Here is a 17,307-nt window from a genome sequence, read left to right as displayed (position 1 = left end):
GAAAATTCCTTCCCGACCCCAAATATGGCGATCAGCTAAACCCTGAGCATGTGGGCAAGACTCACCAGCCAGCACCCAAGAAGGAATTCTCTGCAGTAACTCAGTTCCCATCCCATCCAACATCTCCCCGCAGACCATTGAGCAGACCTATCTGGTGATAATCCAAGATCAATTGCCCAAATTAAACTATCCTATCATAACATCCCCTCCATATACTTATCAAGCTTAGTCTTAAAGCCAGAAAAGTCTTTTGCCCCCACTACTTCCCTCGGAAGGCTGTTCCAGAACTTCACTCCCCTAATGGTTAGAAACCTTCGTCTAATTTCAAGTCTAAACTTCCTTATATCCAGTTTGTACCCATTCGTCCCCGTGCCTACATTAGTACTAAACTTAAATAATTCCTCTCCCTCCCTAACGTTAACCCCCCTGATATATTTATATAGAGCAAGCATATCCCCCCGCAGCCTTCTTTTGGCCAGGCTAAACAAGCCAAGCTCTTTGAGTCTCCTTTCATAAGGCAGGTTTTCCATTCCTCGGATCATCCTAGTAGCCCATCTCTGGACCTGTTCCAGTTTGAATTCATCCTTCTTGAACATGGGACACCAGAACTGCACACAATATTCTAGATGGGGTCTCACCAGCGCCTTATATAACGGTACTAACACCTCCTTATCCTTGCTGGAAATACCTCGCCTGATGCATCCTAAAATCGCATTTGCTTTTTTAACAGCCGTATCACATTGGCGGCTCATAGTCATCCTGCTATCAACCAATACCTCTGCTATCAACCAATACCCCTTCCCATTTGTACTGATTATACAGAAGGAATTATGGCTAAGGCAGAGGAAGCAGGACATCTTAGTTCTATTACCTGGTCTGCCACTGATTTGTCGCATAATCTAGGGCAAATCACTTAACCCCTCCTTGCCTCAGTTTCCCCCTGGGGACAACAATACTTTCCTACCGAGGGTGTTCTGAGTATCAGTGAATTCATGTTTGTGAATCTGTGCAAGCTTCCCAGAGGGAAGGCACTACAGAAGGACTAAATAGCAGTATTACAAAGTCCCATCCATAAGGGACATTGAATATATATTTGGGATAATGTTAAATACTGAACTGACCAATTTTAAAAGGTACAGAAATCAACTTTTGCCCTTAATTCAGTTTATTTCTTTAGGAAGACAGTACCCTGCCTACAAAAGAAATATCAGTTAAAAAAACACCATCAAGAGTCCACTTGAAATCTAAGCGCTTGAAAGAAATGAGTTCAAAGCTGTTTGCATCACTGCCTGTACCAGCCTCTGATCCCCCTACCATTGTGTGATTTGACTACTACATTCTCTTACATTAAAAAATGTTCCTCTCTCCCATGTTGCACTGAGAAAAATTGAAACACAAACATGTTATACAAAAATCACAAAGTAAACATATTAGAGGAAAATACTTCTTTTCCCCTAATCTCTTTCTGTTACAGTCACCCTAGTTGTTACTTGTAGATAAATGTTTTCCAGACGGCAGTATGATTTCAGGTTTATTCATCTCTTTAAACTTTCAACAGTCATCTGACTCCTGTCTTTACTGCTAAACTAGTAAAATAAAAGAGAATGTGAATAGGGGTTTCTCTCAAATAACCATCATCTGACAATGTGAGGAGCATGAGGAATGAGCAATGCAGCGATCAGCAACCTCAGTGCTGTAGTTATGTCAAAGGAGGTTAAATGGCTGTTGTGGTATTACAAAAATGACCCTCTCTGGGACCTTAAGCAATGCAAAAGCAGCACTTCCATTCATACCTCTCAGCCAGTCTCTCCCTTTTGCCATTGCCATTTGACATGAAAAAGTGGGACACCAATGCTTTAAACTAGAAAGTGATACCAAGCAAATCACGCTTTGTTTAAAAGCCAAGATTACAGCCATCAAAAGCTCCATTCACAACTCTCTGAGTGGATAGGCTCAGGCGCCCTCAGAGTGTCCCAGATTTTTTTTGTGCTACTTTCAATTTCTACCATGTCTGTCAGCAAGGAGACAATGACAAGCACATTTATTGTCCCTATTTACCACTCCATCATGAGAAATTTAATCAGGCTGGTCAGACATGGTTTATAAACCATCTGGCCTCTCTAAGAGCCAGCCTATTAATTTTCTCTCTCTCCTCGCTTCTCCTGTCCCTCAAGAGATATAGGGTAACATTTGTCAAAAAGTGCATAAGTGACTAGGCACCTGCATCCCATTTCTAAAGTGACTTAGGCACTTAGAAACCTAAGGCACAGTAACTTTCAATGAGACTTAGGCTCCTAAGCATCTCCATTTTCTTTGAAAAATTCACTTGTAGTCAGTCCCCTTTTCAGTCCAATACACAGAACTGAACTATAAAAAGCATTGCCCTGTTCTCCATGTCAGTGTTTTTTTCACACCCCTGAGCGACAAAAATTATATCACAAAAGTAGTAGTGTAGACAAGCCCTTAGTGCATGGCAAGGTGGGGTGTAAATCTACAGTGCTCCTAGCTTCTGGGCACTAACTGGCTGTATGGACCCTGCTACCAGGCACTAAAAGGTCTCTAATGTGCTTTGAGGTACTGCTTGTGGTGTATTGAAAACTGAAAAATCACAAGCTACCACTTTATACAGTGGAGTCGCATCATAGGCACATTTAGCTTATGTGATTTTAACTATACGCACTCGGCAAAACAGACAAACAAACAAAAAGAAAAATAACAATTTAAATACTGTACCTGTAGTGCGGGCAATTCTGCCCCCCATTCCACTGAATGAGCATTTGACTATATGTGATTTTCGCCTTATGCACTGACTTCAGAACCTAACCCCCGTGTAGGATGTGACTCCCCTGTACCCTGGTCCTGCTTGCAGGCTAGAGGGCTCTGTAGGGCAGAATCAGGTTGTAGACAGCCAGCTTTGTGAGTTGTGCCACTCTATTTTAGGGAGCAGCCTGCTTTGTTTCTCTCTGTTTTGGGGTTCTTGTGTTTTCTGCATTCTAAGCAACAAAGAACTGTTATGTTGCAATCTTTGAGCATCAGCATTTTTAATGTTTTTATCTAATATCTCTGGATGTTGCTGAAACATAACACTGCTAGTACATCAAAGCACACTAGAGTACTTTTAAGTATCAGAGGGGTAGCGTGTTAGTCTGGATCTGTAGAAAGCGACAAAGAGTCCTGTGACACCTTATAGACTAACAGACATATTGGAGCATAAGCTTTCGTGGGTGAATACCCACTTTGTCAGACGCATGTAGTGGAAATTTCCAGAAGCAAGTATAAATATGCAGGCAAGAATCAGTCTAGAGATAACAAGGTTAATTCAATCAGGGAGGATGAGGCCCTCTTCTAGCAGTTGAGGTGTGAGCACCGAGGGAGGAGAAACTGCTTTTGTAGTTGGCTAGCCATTCACAGTCTTTGTTTAACTTACGTGATTTTAACTATACCCCTCGGACAGAGACCAACACCTACAAGATCTTCACCAAGCATTCTCAAAACTACGATACCCGCACAAGGAAATAAGGAAACAAATCAACAGAGCCAGATGTGCACCCAGAAGCCTCCTGCTGCAAGACAAGCCCAAGAAAGAAACCAACAGAACTCCACTAGCCATCACCTACAGTCCTCAGCTAAAACCTCTCCAACACATCAGTGATCTACAACCCATCCTGGACAATGATCCCTCGCTTTCACAGGCCTTGGGAGGCAGGCCAGTCCTTGCCCACAGACAACCCGCCAACCTTAAGCATATTCTCACCAGCAAAACTAAACACCGCACCATACTAACTCTAACTCAAGAATGAATCCATGCAACCTCGATGCCAACTCTGCCCACAGTAGCAGGGTCCACGCAGCCATTAGTGTGCAGCAAGCTAGTGCGCTGTACAGTCACACCTTGGTTTGCCATGCACTAAGGCTCTGTGTAAACAATCCCTAAGTCACTAGCGTTAGGGAGAGCAACAAAGCAACTCCACATTACAGATACCTGGTCCCGTGTAATGGTTGTAGTTGGAGACTGTATATCAGGACTGGGTCCTAGTCCTATCATTTACACTGACTCATTGTGTGACCTTGGCTAAGTCACCCAGACCAACATTTTCTTACATGGTTGGCTATACCTAGGCACCTGTTTACTTAGGTAAAGACTTTTCCCTGGTGCTTGGCACTGTAGTATCTGAGTGCCTCACAGAGAGCAGCAGATTTCTCCTCACAAGGGAGGGAAGCATTATTATCCTCCTTTTACAGATAAGAAATTGAGCACAGAGCAATTAAGTGAGTTGTGTCAGGTCACACAGGAAGCCAGCCCACTGCCTTAGCCACAAGACCATCCTTCCTTTTGCAAAAATCTGTTTTATTAGTTCTAGTGGCCATAATGGGCTAGGAGCTTTCTAAACAGAAGGGAAGGTCCCAGTCCCTGCCTTGTGGAGCTCACAGTCTAATGAGAGACAGACATTTTCAGAGGTGCTGGACACCCACAGCTCCCAGGGACTACAGCTGGGGTGGGGGTGCTAAGCACTTTTGAAAATCAGACCCAGGATGCCTCAGATCAGTTTCCCCAAAACGGAAGCAACCAAACGTAGGGGCTGCTTTGGAAAGAATTGTCCTTACTGTCTAGAGCAGGGGTGGGGAACCTATGGCCCGTGAGCTGGATCCAGCTCCTTGCTCATTTTCATCTGGCCAGCAGGCCAACGTTCAACTCACCTGCTGGGGGGCAAAGGGGCTGAGACTCAGGGCTTCCCCCCCCCATGGCAGGGCGAGCTGGTGGTCATGGAGGGGCTCTGAGTTTTGACGCCCCCCTGTGGGTTTGGAGCTGCGAGCACCGGCTTGCCCCGCCACGCGGGGAAGCCCTGAGTTTCGGTGCCCTCCATGGGGCTGGAGCCATGAGCGCTGGCTTGCCCCACTGCAGGGGGAAGCCCCAAGCCTCCGAACACCCGGGTAGGTGAGTTGAACATGTGGGGCCCGCCACTGAGTTTTTTGGTGGGTCAATGGCCCCTTACACAAAAAAGGTTCCCCACCCCTGGTCTAGAGATCTGTTCCGCTGGTGAACAATCAGTTGCCCTCCTTCAGTTATTTTGGCTCATATGTCACTTTCCTACCTCTACTTTGCCAACTCCTGGAATGGATATACTGCATCAGCCTGAAGAACATCAACTCTTTTTGTATTCTACTAGCATAATGGGACAAACCAGAACAACAATGGGGAAATACACGGTGTAAACACAGAGTGAAGCACACACAAGGAAAGATTTGACACCCATTTCTAACAGGACACATTCTTTTCCTTGCCCTATAAGGTTTCAAAGGGTCTGAGACTGAAATACCTTGTTAATCTTTTTAATTCCCTTCCTAGAGGCCACCAACCTGCTGCCAATTATTTGTGAGTTGCACAGTATATTTTGGGGATGGAGCAGTTACAAGCTCCATGCACTTTTAATCTTTTCACAACAATCCTGGATGCTACGGAGGAAACACCCAATATCATAATTCTTCCAAAACACTGACCAGTGCCCCTCTCCCCTAAATGTGAAGCTTCCCAAATTTCTCTCCTCTACTAAAGCTTGACAGCTAAAAGGGGTAGTCTGGGTTTCCATGGAATATGTTCAAGGAATGAATAACATAGCAAGTATCTGGCAAATATAATTCTTTTATCGATTATCTGCCAAGTGAGTGGTTTTGCACGTGCAAGGGAAAAAGTCATGATCAGCAAAATGGCACAACACTTTAACATGTGCTGACATTTGCCAGAGCTGAAGAAAAATACCACAATTGGACTGTGTGGTAGGTCTCCTTTTGGCACAATGCAGTGTCAAATACTACATGAACAATGGGATTAGCAAATCTTTAATTAGGCATGCAATTTTTAGAGCAAAGTATCAGGCAAGCTATTTCCATTAAAACCAGTCTAACCACTGAATTAACATTAATTGGCTAGGAAAAATGGTGTTCTCGCACAGAAATAATTTGTGCAACCAGCACTTCAAACATCACAATGGTGGGAAGGCCTCTATGACTATGGGATCATATTTTCATGAAGATTAAGTACTCCTGAACAATTTCTTTTCTGTGTCAGGCACATAAATCTTTTCCTACCGCACACATTCCTTTCCAATAGCAGGCAGATGTGATGATAAGGGAAATTGTCTATGTACGGCTTATGAATTCTGTTTGAGACTGAGGTGCTGGTTATGAGTATCTGAGCCAGACTGCAGCCTCCATTTTGAATGTATGGTTTGTTTTCCTTCCCTGTTGTCCTTTTACTTCCATGTTGAACTGGAATTCCAAGGAGTAGTAAAACAATAACAAATGGTTGTTAGCGTAAGTGCTCTCCCATTGAAATGGAACCACTTTAGACAGCGGGTTCGCTCCTATCCAGAAGGATCAGTCTACCCAGGTGGGTTAGTTACTAAGTAATAGATTAGCTGGTAGAGGATTCTGATCACCTGATGGAGCTGATCAAGGAGTCACTTGACAAAGGTGCTGCTGGGACCCCATTTGAATATATTTCAGGCTGTGATGACTCTTCCCCCATCCCATGCCACCCTTACTTCTGCATTGCTGCTGGTGGTGGCGCTGCCTTCAGAGCTGGGCACTCGGCCAGCAGCCACCACTCTTGCAACTCCTTCCACAATAGTCTTGCAACTCTCTTTTGGGTCAAGACTCCCAGTCTCAGAAACATTGGGCTACAGGTTATAAAAGAGAGGGTCTCTTGGCAGCCATTTGAGAGAGAGTGGGATTGATTAGTTGATTGATTTATTCCATATTCTGGAAGAGAAGCCAAGTGCAGAAGGGATGAGGAAGGATCCTAACATCCTGAGAGGATTCTGGCCTACTCCCAAAGAACTCTCCTGCGTGGTGAGGAAACTGAGGCAAGGAAATGTGTATAGGTGTGTTTATTGCTTTGCATATATCTATATATTTCTTGTGCTACCTGGGTAAAGAGCAATTGGGTTCTAGAATCCTGGGCAAAATCTGTCTGTCAGCTTTCACAGTCACATAGCCCTGAAGAGGTAAACTCTAAAGCAGAAGTCTCACACGGTCGGTGGGATTCTGGGGAATACGCAAGAGCTGCTAATGAGGCTTGAGGGAGATGGTACTAGAGTATTGAACTGTGGGTTTCCCACTGCAAAGAGGGGTATTAAGCATGAGGTCTGCTCCTGGGTTGTGTGCCTAGAGGCCCAAACCAGGGACAGTGCCTGAACTCTGCCCAGCTCCAGCAAGCTGACACATGCAATTTAGCAGTTTGGTGTGTGTCCAATGTGGGGGCTTGATCAGATCTCCTTCCATCTATTTTTATCTTTAATAAACATTTCCTGAGGACAGTGCAAAGAGAGTATGATGCTCCATAAATATTTAATTTCTCTCTCTGCCCCTTCAAGTATGGCAGGGCAGTGATGGAACGCTGCATCTTTTTTTCACCAAGATACTTTTTGAAGGTTCAGAATGGAATCAATATTGCCAACCCCAAATGTTAAAAAAATCATGAGTCTGCTCCTCTCCCCCACAAAATCATGAGATTTTAAAAATATTTTCCTTTGCTTTGCCTTCTGGTTTGTGAGATTTCAGGCACCCTCAGGCCACATTTTCAGGCTTTTTCTCTGTAACCATGCGGGCTAGAAACTCAAGAACAATTATAATATCTGAGATTCTCACATACTCACAGGATTCCAAGAACTGGGGCTTTACATAAAACATCCAATATTACATGACTTGCAATAAAATTGCAATAGTTGGCACTATTGGAATGATTTTCAAGGACAGGTACTATCTATGCTGAGACTTTCAGAGGATTTTAAGGGATTTAGGTATTCAAATCCCACTGAAATTAAATGAGAGTTAGACACCTAATTTACTGGGGCTGCTTTGAAAATCTCACCATTAATGTTTACTGCTCCTTCCTAGCGATACATTTGTGGTTTTGTTTAATCAGGTCCATCCCAAGCCTGGACACAATTCTGAGGATGTTTTCAACACAAATTAGTTTATTTGTGTTTGTCAGAATTTCTGAGGAAAACATCTCCATTGCTTGACCTGCTCTATTCTGCTGACCTTGTGAGAGCTGCTGTGATCTCACATGCCACAGATGAGATATGGCTGCAAGCATCCATGACGTGCTTTATTATTTGCAGGTGCAAGATGCCTCTAAGAAAAACAGCTGCCATATGATCAGTGTAAGGATTTTGAGGATCTGCTCTATTATATTTCAGCACTCTTAAGTTTATGACAACAATCAAGAACAGCAGGGAGCAAGCACCTGCAGCAGCTTCTAGTTAGAAAAGAGTCCTCAGGTCGGTCCAGCTGGCATGTTACCAGCTTACATACGGCCATTCCGGACGCTCACCTCCCCAGTTATGGCTCCCAGTCTGTGGAAAGGTTGGGAACCAGCAACACAGAGTCACATTAGGCCTGAGTGTTTTCCAGCAAGGGAAAGGCAAGGTGAGTTAGGACAGGCTCCTTCCAGGAATCTCTCCCTACCTACTCTTCTCTGGCATGCTCTGCCAGATCATGCTCTTCTGAAGTCCATCTGAAACCCTAGGAAAATGTTCAGTGCCTGAGGAGTTAACCACCCAGAGTTTAACTACCTTTATTGTAAAGCAAAGCTGTAGTATATATTATGTGGGATTTTGGTTTAACCTGGCTGGGAAAGCTTGAACAGATGGATGCCAACATCCAAATTGCCTACCTCCATCCAAAGGATATGCTCGGCAGATTATTTCCCTCCTCCCACCCTCCAGTAAAATGCAGCTTTATTGCTTGACCTTCTAGTTTTGGACTCCAATATATTCCCGTTCCTCCAGGGCACAGTGCAGTGTGTATTTATTGGAACTATCTGCTCTTGTAACTCTCTTTATGTAAAGGTGCCTTTCCAGTTTGCATGAGTAATTTTCATCTTTGCTGGCTGTTAAAAGTTAAATTTTGGGAGACTGTTTTTGCATTTCTCAGCCCTCCTTCCAAAGAGCAGAAGACAGACTTAAAGGAATTCAGAGACTTTAGGACAGAAATGTACGTATAAGTAACAAAAAAAACAAAAAAAGAAAAAAGGAGGGGTTATAAACACTAATATTAAACAAAATTTTCATTTAAAAATATTTTTTAAAAATGGGCTGTTTTGAAGTTGCAGCTGGAACACTGGTTAAGTGCATGAGAACTGAGCAATTATACTGACTGCAAATCGATGAGGCTTGTTTCAGCTGCACATTTTAAAAGTCCATGCTAAGGGCTCTGTATGAACTTTTGCACATGTGCAAAACATCTAGGCTGTGTGGGTGGGCAAAGTTCTGTGAATTCCCAACTTGAGTACAAATCAGATGCAGAAAATAAGTGTCTGAGCATTTCTGAACATTGGTTTTAGATCTTCACCTAGCTACAAGAAACACCTGTACAGACCAGAGCTGTACAGACCACTGGGCAAGTTTGATTAAGTGCTGGCAATCCCAAAGCACGGTCATGTAAGAGATTGGGAGGTAGAAGTGAGCTGAGCACTCATCGAATGAGCCCAAGCCTGTCTATTTCCAGAGCGTGCTGCAAACCCCAGTTGTTTGAAGAAGCTTTCTCATCACAGCAGGAGCCCATGGACTACGGGAATGGCATGTGGCTTAAAACAATTCCAAGTTTAAGCAGCAAACTCATAGATGGCAGGAGCAGAGGCTACTAAGGACTAAATCCTAATGAATTCTTAATTCTGTGCTCACCAGCTAGAGATTTTGGTGAGAAGCACTCTACAAACTTTGCCATCAGTAAGACTAAAGCCTAAAGCAGATCATACATGCCAAGTCCCCTGCTATCCATCCATTCATCCCTTGAATACTTATACAGACCTCATTGCAAACACTGAAGAGAATGAGGTCTTTCTCTTTCTCCCCCCAGTGCCATCAAGAAGCAGGCTTATTATTTGTTTTTGTTTTTTATGAATCAGTGAGATTGAGGGCGCTAAAGCCTGGGCAAAGAGGCAGGTTTTGTATTTGGCTGCAAGTGTGGCAAGGTCCAGTGGTGACTCTTATCTGTTCTGGCACCGAGTTCCATGTTCCTGGTCCAGCTCCTGTCTCCCGTGGTCACAAGCCTCCTCCTATTGGTTGAGTGAACCATTGTTCTGGTGGAATGCAGCTGTTGCAGGAGGTCCTGCTTGCAGCAGATGAGACTGTCTCTCCGGTAACCAAGACTGATACCATGCCCATCTATGTTAGGTTAATATATACCATATTATACAAACGCCTGGCAGTTATAAGAGCTGAATGGGGTTATGTTTTTCCCAGAGTTCTGTTCACTCATGCTAAGCTACATCCCACAATCCCTTGCAATAGTGCAATTCAGCATATGGCATAAGCAGATAGGAAACATGTCAAAATCAAGATCCATTCTACATTCTACGTCTTAGTACAAGTTAGGGAGGTACTTTCATGGACTAGTGCCTGGAATGTTAGTATCAAAAACAATGACAAGGAAGGGAGCACACCTTTTGTGTAAGGTGAATTTAACAACAGTGTTCGAGATTGTATTGTACTGAGCCTTTCTTCCCGTACTATGCCACTATTTACTTTGAGCAATAAACCTGACTGATATGGGTTATTTGGTCTCTCGAATATATTTCATAATTAACCAAAGTGTAGTCAAGCAAGTGACTATACAATTTACCAACAGGAGTATCAGGACAGTGACCTTGATCTCGACTCTGTTTTCAATGCGGATCCAGAGCAGAGTGGTGTATCAGGATGATAGGTTCCTGGTGATTGTATTGGAAGGTGCTACGCCTTTCTGAACAAGCTGTAGCTTCCTGAGATCATGGGGTTCTCTTGCTACTTTTCCTAGATAAAGAGGATTTCAATAGTCCAGCCTAGAGGTTACAAATGTGTGGATCACTATGGCCAGGTCTGCAAGCAACCGGATTGGATCAAAACTTCTAGCATGTTTTTTTCCACCTTAACTAATTGGGTGTTCACGCACAGAATCTAAGAGGACCTCACACTAGTCCACAGAATTACATGATGGTGGCTTCAGAGGAGGTTATGTACGAACCTCCAGCCTGAAAGAAAATGTGCCAAAATGATAGGTGTCAAGAGGGTGAAGTGCTGGGAGGATAACGTGTGTGTGTTTGGGGGGGTGTGTGTGTGTTGGTTCACTTCTTGTGGGAATCACGGAAGAAGCAAATCTCTAAAAGGGATCTGAATGCAGAGAATGCGTTTGCTTGGTTCTGTCGCTATTGCATTGCTGAGCTCGATTCATCCATCCATTTCTATTCTCCATCACTCCTCAAAGCTCTGAAGCTGGTGTTCAGTGAGGCTGTGTTTTTCTGCCATTGCTCCAAAAATGGCACTGAGACCTAGGAACAGGACGCTTTTTAACCTATTCAATCTGTCTGGTTTTAGATAGGCCACAATTAAAGCTAGATAATATTATCACTCATGCATCTGCATTTGACCAAAGGATCATAGACTCTCAGCACTATTCCTGGAGTTTGTTCTGCCATTTCTACAATAGAAAGCACAAGTCTGCAAGCGACTAACCTTATTGTTGTTATCCTTGTCCTTCCTCACTCCTTACTCTTACACATAGCATCATGTGTAAAATTAAATTGCAAGCCCTTTGAGGTAGGGACTGTGTCATGGTCTTTACTGGCCCTACATAAATAACTAACTATGGTCCAAGTTCTGGTTCCATTACTCACTTTAGGCAGTATATCTTCTTTCACACTTATCCCCACTGAAATAATAGGTTTTGAGGGCAGAAGGGACCATTATGATAATCTAATCTGACCTCTTGCATGACACTGGCCAAAGAAGCTCAGCTAGTAATTTCTGCATCCATGGACATGTTGAGTGAGCCGCTATTCAGCATGAGGAAGGGTATAAAGATCTGGCTCCTGTGCCATAGTTTCATGTTTTTCTAAGCAAAGGCAACAGTGCAAGTCTGTTTTAACAATTAACCCCCCAACAACTTTAGGAAGTTGTTCTGCTTCTCAAGAGAGAGATATTAGGTGGGCCTCTGTAAGGATTCGTGTTTCATCTCTTTTGTTATTTTCCACCATTGTGATCAACAAAGCTGCACTGATGCTTTGGACAAAGCTAACAAGAAGGCTGCAGAAACAAGATCTTTATGAATGCACTCTCTGCAGATAGGGATGCACGTCTCTCTTGGAATGTACTCACAAGAAGATGTGTGAATCCCTGAAGCAGCAGGCAGATGTTTTGCTGATGAAGTTGCTTTCAGTTCCTCCAGTAGACAACTTTCTTTGTAATTTCCTAAACAATTTGACCATGCAACCTGGTTCTTTTATCCACATGTGCACGTATCTCATCAACTTCTTCCAGCCTCATTATAGGTCATGAGATCATGGGGAAAAAATTCCATGAGGCAATGCTCTGAAAAGCACCTGACTGGATAATGTAAGTCAAACTTTGAAGGACCAAGTCCATGGGCTCTGTGTGATGCATTTGCTGCTCAAGGTTGACAAGTCATTTCTATTCACTGTGAGCAGAAAGCATAAACTATTTCCCCAGAGGCAGGAAAAAAATGTTACTCAAGTTCCTTGGTAGCAAGATTCCTACAGAGGTGGTTTCCAATTCCTCCTTGAATATAACACTTCATGAAAGCTCTGCAAGCCCATTATGGAAGAGAACTGCTTTACACATTGAGTCCCCACCTTTGGCCTTATATAAAGCCAGGCAAAAGAGAGGTCTTTTCTCCCTTGCCCTTGACATTCCTCATCATATACTTGCCAGTTTCATAATGGGAAGGCCACCTCTCAACCAACAGTCTTGTCTGTGCCTGACAAGCGATCGGCATGTAGGCTGAAAATCCACAAAGATTCCTGGGCTACAGGCACTTGGCTATAAGTTGGCCACTGAAGAAGAGATGAACAGGATTTCCCCACTCAAAGCTGCAACTCAGCACTTTGCCAGGTACCAGATCAACAAAATCCACTGCAGAAGATAAAGGCAGCAGCCCGAGAGTCTTCATCTCCCTTGCTTATGAAGGGGAGCCACCCACCAGGCTCTGGCAGCATTGTGGTGGCCTGCCAGGCTATATCACAGGAATGACAGAAGGTGCTGTGGGTAGAGGAAGGGCTGGGTCCAGCTGGTATGTTCTAAGAGAGAAAAAGGCAAGTCACTTCCCCCCGGTACCTGGCAAGTCTGGGATCCCTGCTCAGGGGAGTCCAGCTGAAGAGTTGTCCATCCCCTGAGGCAAGAGTACAGGGATCAGAAAAAAAGACCTTGTGCAAGCTGGAAACAGAGCAGCAGCCAGAAGCTCCAAAAGAGCAGGCACCAGCAGAATGGATCAGGTAGAGAGTTTGCGGGGATGGGGAAAAAGATTTTCATGCCCAGGCCTTTTACAAGGGTTCACAGTCTAGGCCAAGCTTTGCTGTTGTGGATCCACTAGCTCCCTCCCCACCTGCAACTGGACCAGTAGCCCTTTGGCTGGTAGTTCAAGGGCAGCTGGAGCTCTTGCCTGAGCAGGGCCTCACACTACGATTTGGCTAAGGCATACAAGGGTACAGCTACATTGCAATTAAATGCCTGTGGCTGCCCTGTGCCAGCTGACTCGGGCTTGCAGGGTTCAGCCTGCAGGGATGTTTAATTGCGGTGAAGGTGTTTGGGCTCGGGCCAGTGCCTGGACTCTGGGACCCTCCCCCAAGTTTGGTTTTTCCATTGTTCTCATAGCTTTACTTAGGGACAAGTGGAGGAAACCATGTGGGCTGCAGGGAGAGAGCTGACAGCCTGGACAGTACGGGGGACAGGTGATGGTGCTATTATTTGTCAAGAGAGGTTGGAATGTTTGTTTGCCCATTTACATCAGAAACACATCGGGGTTTAAAGAAAAAAGTCCCTTTAATTTTTATAGCACTGTCTAGCTAAGAGACTTCCCTTAAGAACGGACAGAGTAGAAAACAGCCTGCAATATTAAAATTAAAGCGGGTGCTATGGTTTTTATAGCACAGAAACCCGCACACAAGGCAGAGTTTTACATCAACTGCCCTGATGGCATTATTTATCCAGCATTGATAGCCGTGACAAGGGCTTTACAGACATTTGGTAACAGTGGGCAAATTTGTTCGTACCTGTAAATCTGTCTTCTCACCATAGGTCTGGGTTATGGACTGTTGGGTAAGCCACACTCACAGGGACTCCTGGATGCAGCTCTGTGCCTGGAAGTTTTGGTGCCCAACCGCTCCTCCAGAAGAACCCAGGAACTGCATCACGAGCCCAGTAGTCTGCCTCTGTCTGTGAGACGCAGCTCATTGTGCTCTAATTGCAGTTTGCCTTCACTTATTCCAGAATATATATTCCATTCTAATACTGAGCAAGAGTCAGACTGGGTCCACGTCAATGTGAATCCAGGGGCTGGGCCCTAGATGCATAAAATCTGCTGAGGGGTAAGATAGGGTTACCAATGAGGGTCTGAAAGGGATAGTGCAGCTAAAATGGGGTACAGCATGTTCTGGGGATTGGGAGTGGCCAGGGGATGCAATAGTGCTAGCACGGAGTCCTGGGCACAAACTAACCCTGCCTCATGGCAGAAAACTCCAAGGGCAGCAAAGCCACCTGCCCTCCCTCCAGACATATCTTTTACCTAGAAAAGCTACAGTAAATCAGGTCTAGCTGTAAATGCACAAGCCAGAAAGCTCCAGTGAAGGATAAAACCGTTGCATTCCAAATCAGTCAAGGTCATGTACAAAGTGTGAACGCCCATTACCAGAGGGACAGCATAGCAGCAGTGGTTGAAGTTCAGTCCTTAATCAGTAACAGGAAGTCATGCTAGCGGAGTCAAGAGTACAGTATCAGTACAGCTCTCCCACACTCAGTATCGGACCCTGCTCAAAAGCAAGTCATTGTGGTCATGTGAGGAGTTCAGCTCTTTCACTTCATCACGGGGTCACTCAAAGAAGGTCACTGGAAGGACCACAGGGGCATTCTCATTTAGGATTCCATGGCTGATCTGTCTTGTTGTCTGTTTTGAGAGCCGTGCTGCAGCTTGGTAGTTTCAAAAGGGCTGCTCTGTGCATATTTAAAGCCACTTCACTCCAATTCAAGGTGGACATAGAGGAAATTCAAGCCCCGAGCTCCATGGAGGTAGAGATGGGAGATATGCAGCTAGCTCTCTGTGAAACCTGCACATCAAAAACTGAAACTAAGCCAATCTGGCCTTGATTTGAGGCGTTATTACTAACCCCAAAATGGGGCTGGGTTCACAAAGCAGGATCCATTTATAGCTCTGGCTGAGCATCACGTTGATATTTTCAGGTCAATAAACTATATTAAATGTAAAGGCCAAATAAATAACACAGTGGATACTGTACTAATTATTTAGCAGCATAAAAGTGGCCACTGGATTCCCAGTCTGATGCATTAGAGAGCTGCTGAAACCAGAGAAACTTGTTGCAGAAAATATGCCCAGCTTCCTGCAGAGCACTTGGGACCTTGTCTTTAGCTCTGTACGTGGGTAAACTATTGGGCGGAGCTCAGGGGAAAACAAATCTCGTTCAAACCAAACTGAAAAGAACTACTTAGAGCTACTTTCCCTCTCTTTCCGTTCTAATTCCCCAACACTCGGTCTCTGATTGTCTCCTGCACCCTGTCAAATGGAACAGGCTCATAAAAGAGACAGCTTCTGTTTTCACAATTACCTTGGTAATCAGTTGCGATGGGAAAGGAAAAGGGAGAGAAGTTATGACAGCTTAATGAGGCTTCAGTGACAATCTGCTGGAGTGTGGAAATGCCTCTCCCAGGGTCTATACTTCGTTTGCTCAACATCTGTCAGCGAGTGAGCGAGCCTGGCTTTCACAAGGGAGGCTGTTCGTTTTGGGATGGCCCATCCATCAGCACTTCTGGCCATTTGGAATCATGGTAACACTGTTACTTTACAATGGGACTACGGAAGAGATGATGGGAGGTGGAAGTGGAGTAAGAAAGAAGGAATTCAGGAGAAAGGGAGGAGGAAAAAAATTGACAATCTTTTAAAAACTCCACAGCTCAGTCCCAGATCTTGGTTAGGTTTTTTTTTTAAGGGAGTTTGCCAATAAAGCATCTTATTATTGTATAGACTGAGTCTTATTGCACTGCAAGGGCATCTAACTCTCCACATCACAAAGAAAATATACCCTGGCACATAGGCATCCCACTCAGGTTTTTAGATTTCAAGCACAGTTTTCTCTGATATATGGAGATTATGGGATATTCCTTCTGATAGGATCCCTGGATGAAGCAAGTGAGTTTTTATTCCAGCCTTGAAAATTTACCAGTCCAGATGCGAAATCTACCCACTCTCCTTTTGCTCCGGCAACTGAAGATAATGTAGATATGCATATGTTACATGCCCATCACAGAAAACTCCCAACCCCAGTTACCTGCTGTGAGCAAGTAGCATTTTGCAAGGCTGCTTAGTCCTAAAATCAATGGCCTGAGCTCAGTGGGCCAAATTCTGGCTTCCACTGGGGATAATGAGAGCTGCAAATACAAGAATTTGTCACTTAATAGGAAGTCCTTTCTTGCTTTCTAGGTGAAACAGTAATGAATGGAGATTTAGACACTGGGAAATTGCAGATCTTTCTTCCAGCTATTTTAAGAAGGGTCTTCATTAATAATTTGGTCTAAAAATGCCCATAGGTCTCATTTTATTGGCAAATACATTAGTGCTAACTGTGGAGCTACTGCTATACCCATCCATTATTCGGTGGCTATTATGAAGCCTTGAGCCTTTGCCTCTGAGTGGAGATGCCTCCAGCCATAGAAGTTGGAATAGCTTCTGTTTGATTTTTTTCATACATTAGAACAATGAATCTTCACGCTATTCTCCTTCCTGTGTTCTGACACATTCCACTTCCTTCACACATGCCGCTAAAGCAGTAGTTACTAGCTGGGACAGGAAGTGCTCCGGGAAATGAGCTGACCACTGACTTACATGAGAATTTAAAGGACCCATAAACCAGATTAAACTTTTTACATGACTAGCATGTCTCCATTTTGGCAAATTCAAGAATTGTTCTTGCAAAACCTCTCAGTATGAACCAAATTAACCTGGTTAATTAATCATTAGGGACCAAAAGATCCCCCCAAAATAATCAGACAAGCTCTCCCTTCAGACTGTGGGTTTATTCTCAGATGATTCTCGGATGATTCTGAGAAGTGCTATTCTTATGAATAACAAAAGTCAGAGCCCAGAGTCCGAATTTCAGGGATCAGAGCTTTTCAAATTCAAAGGTTGCTTCACAAATACCACCGAGGTTAGCTACAATATGACAGCACTTTCATGCCATTTTCTGATTCATCTCATGACCTGGCTGGAAGTTCAGGGTAACTGTTCAGGTGGTAATTCAAGACC

The 17,307-nt window shown here is 44.1% G+C and overlaps 1 protein-coding gene across 2 annotated transcripts in view; it reads right to left on the bottom strand.

Moving 5' to 3' along the window:
• ME3 (malic enzyme 3) overlaps window positions 1–17,307 on the bottom strand; it is a 200,944-nt gene that overhangs the window by 29,681 nt on the left and 153,956 nt on the right. The gene's annotated exons all lie outside the window — the stretch shown is intronic.

The sequence above is a fragment of the Gopherus flavomarginatus genome, chromosome 1 (genome assembly GCF_025201925.1).
Source record: "Gopherus flavomarginatus isolate rGopFla2 chromosome 1, rGopFla2.mat.asm, whole genome shotgun sequence".
In the NCBI taxonomy this organism is placed as follows: Eukaryota; Metazoa; Chordata; order Testudines; family Testudinidae; genus Gopherus; species Gopherus flavomarginatus.
The sequence above is the reverse complement of the archived record's forward strand: the minus strand, read 5'-3'. Positions and strand labels throughout refer to the sequence as shown.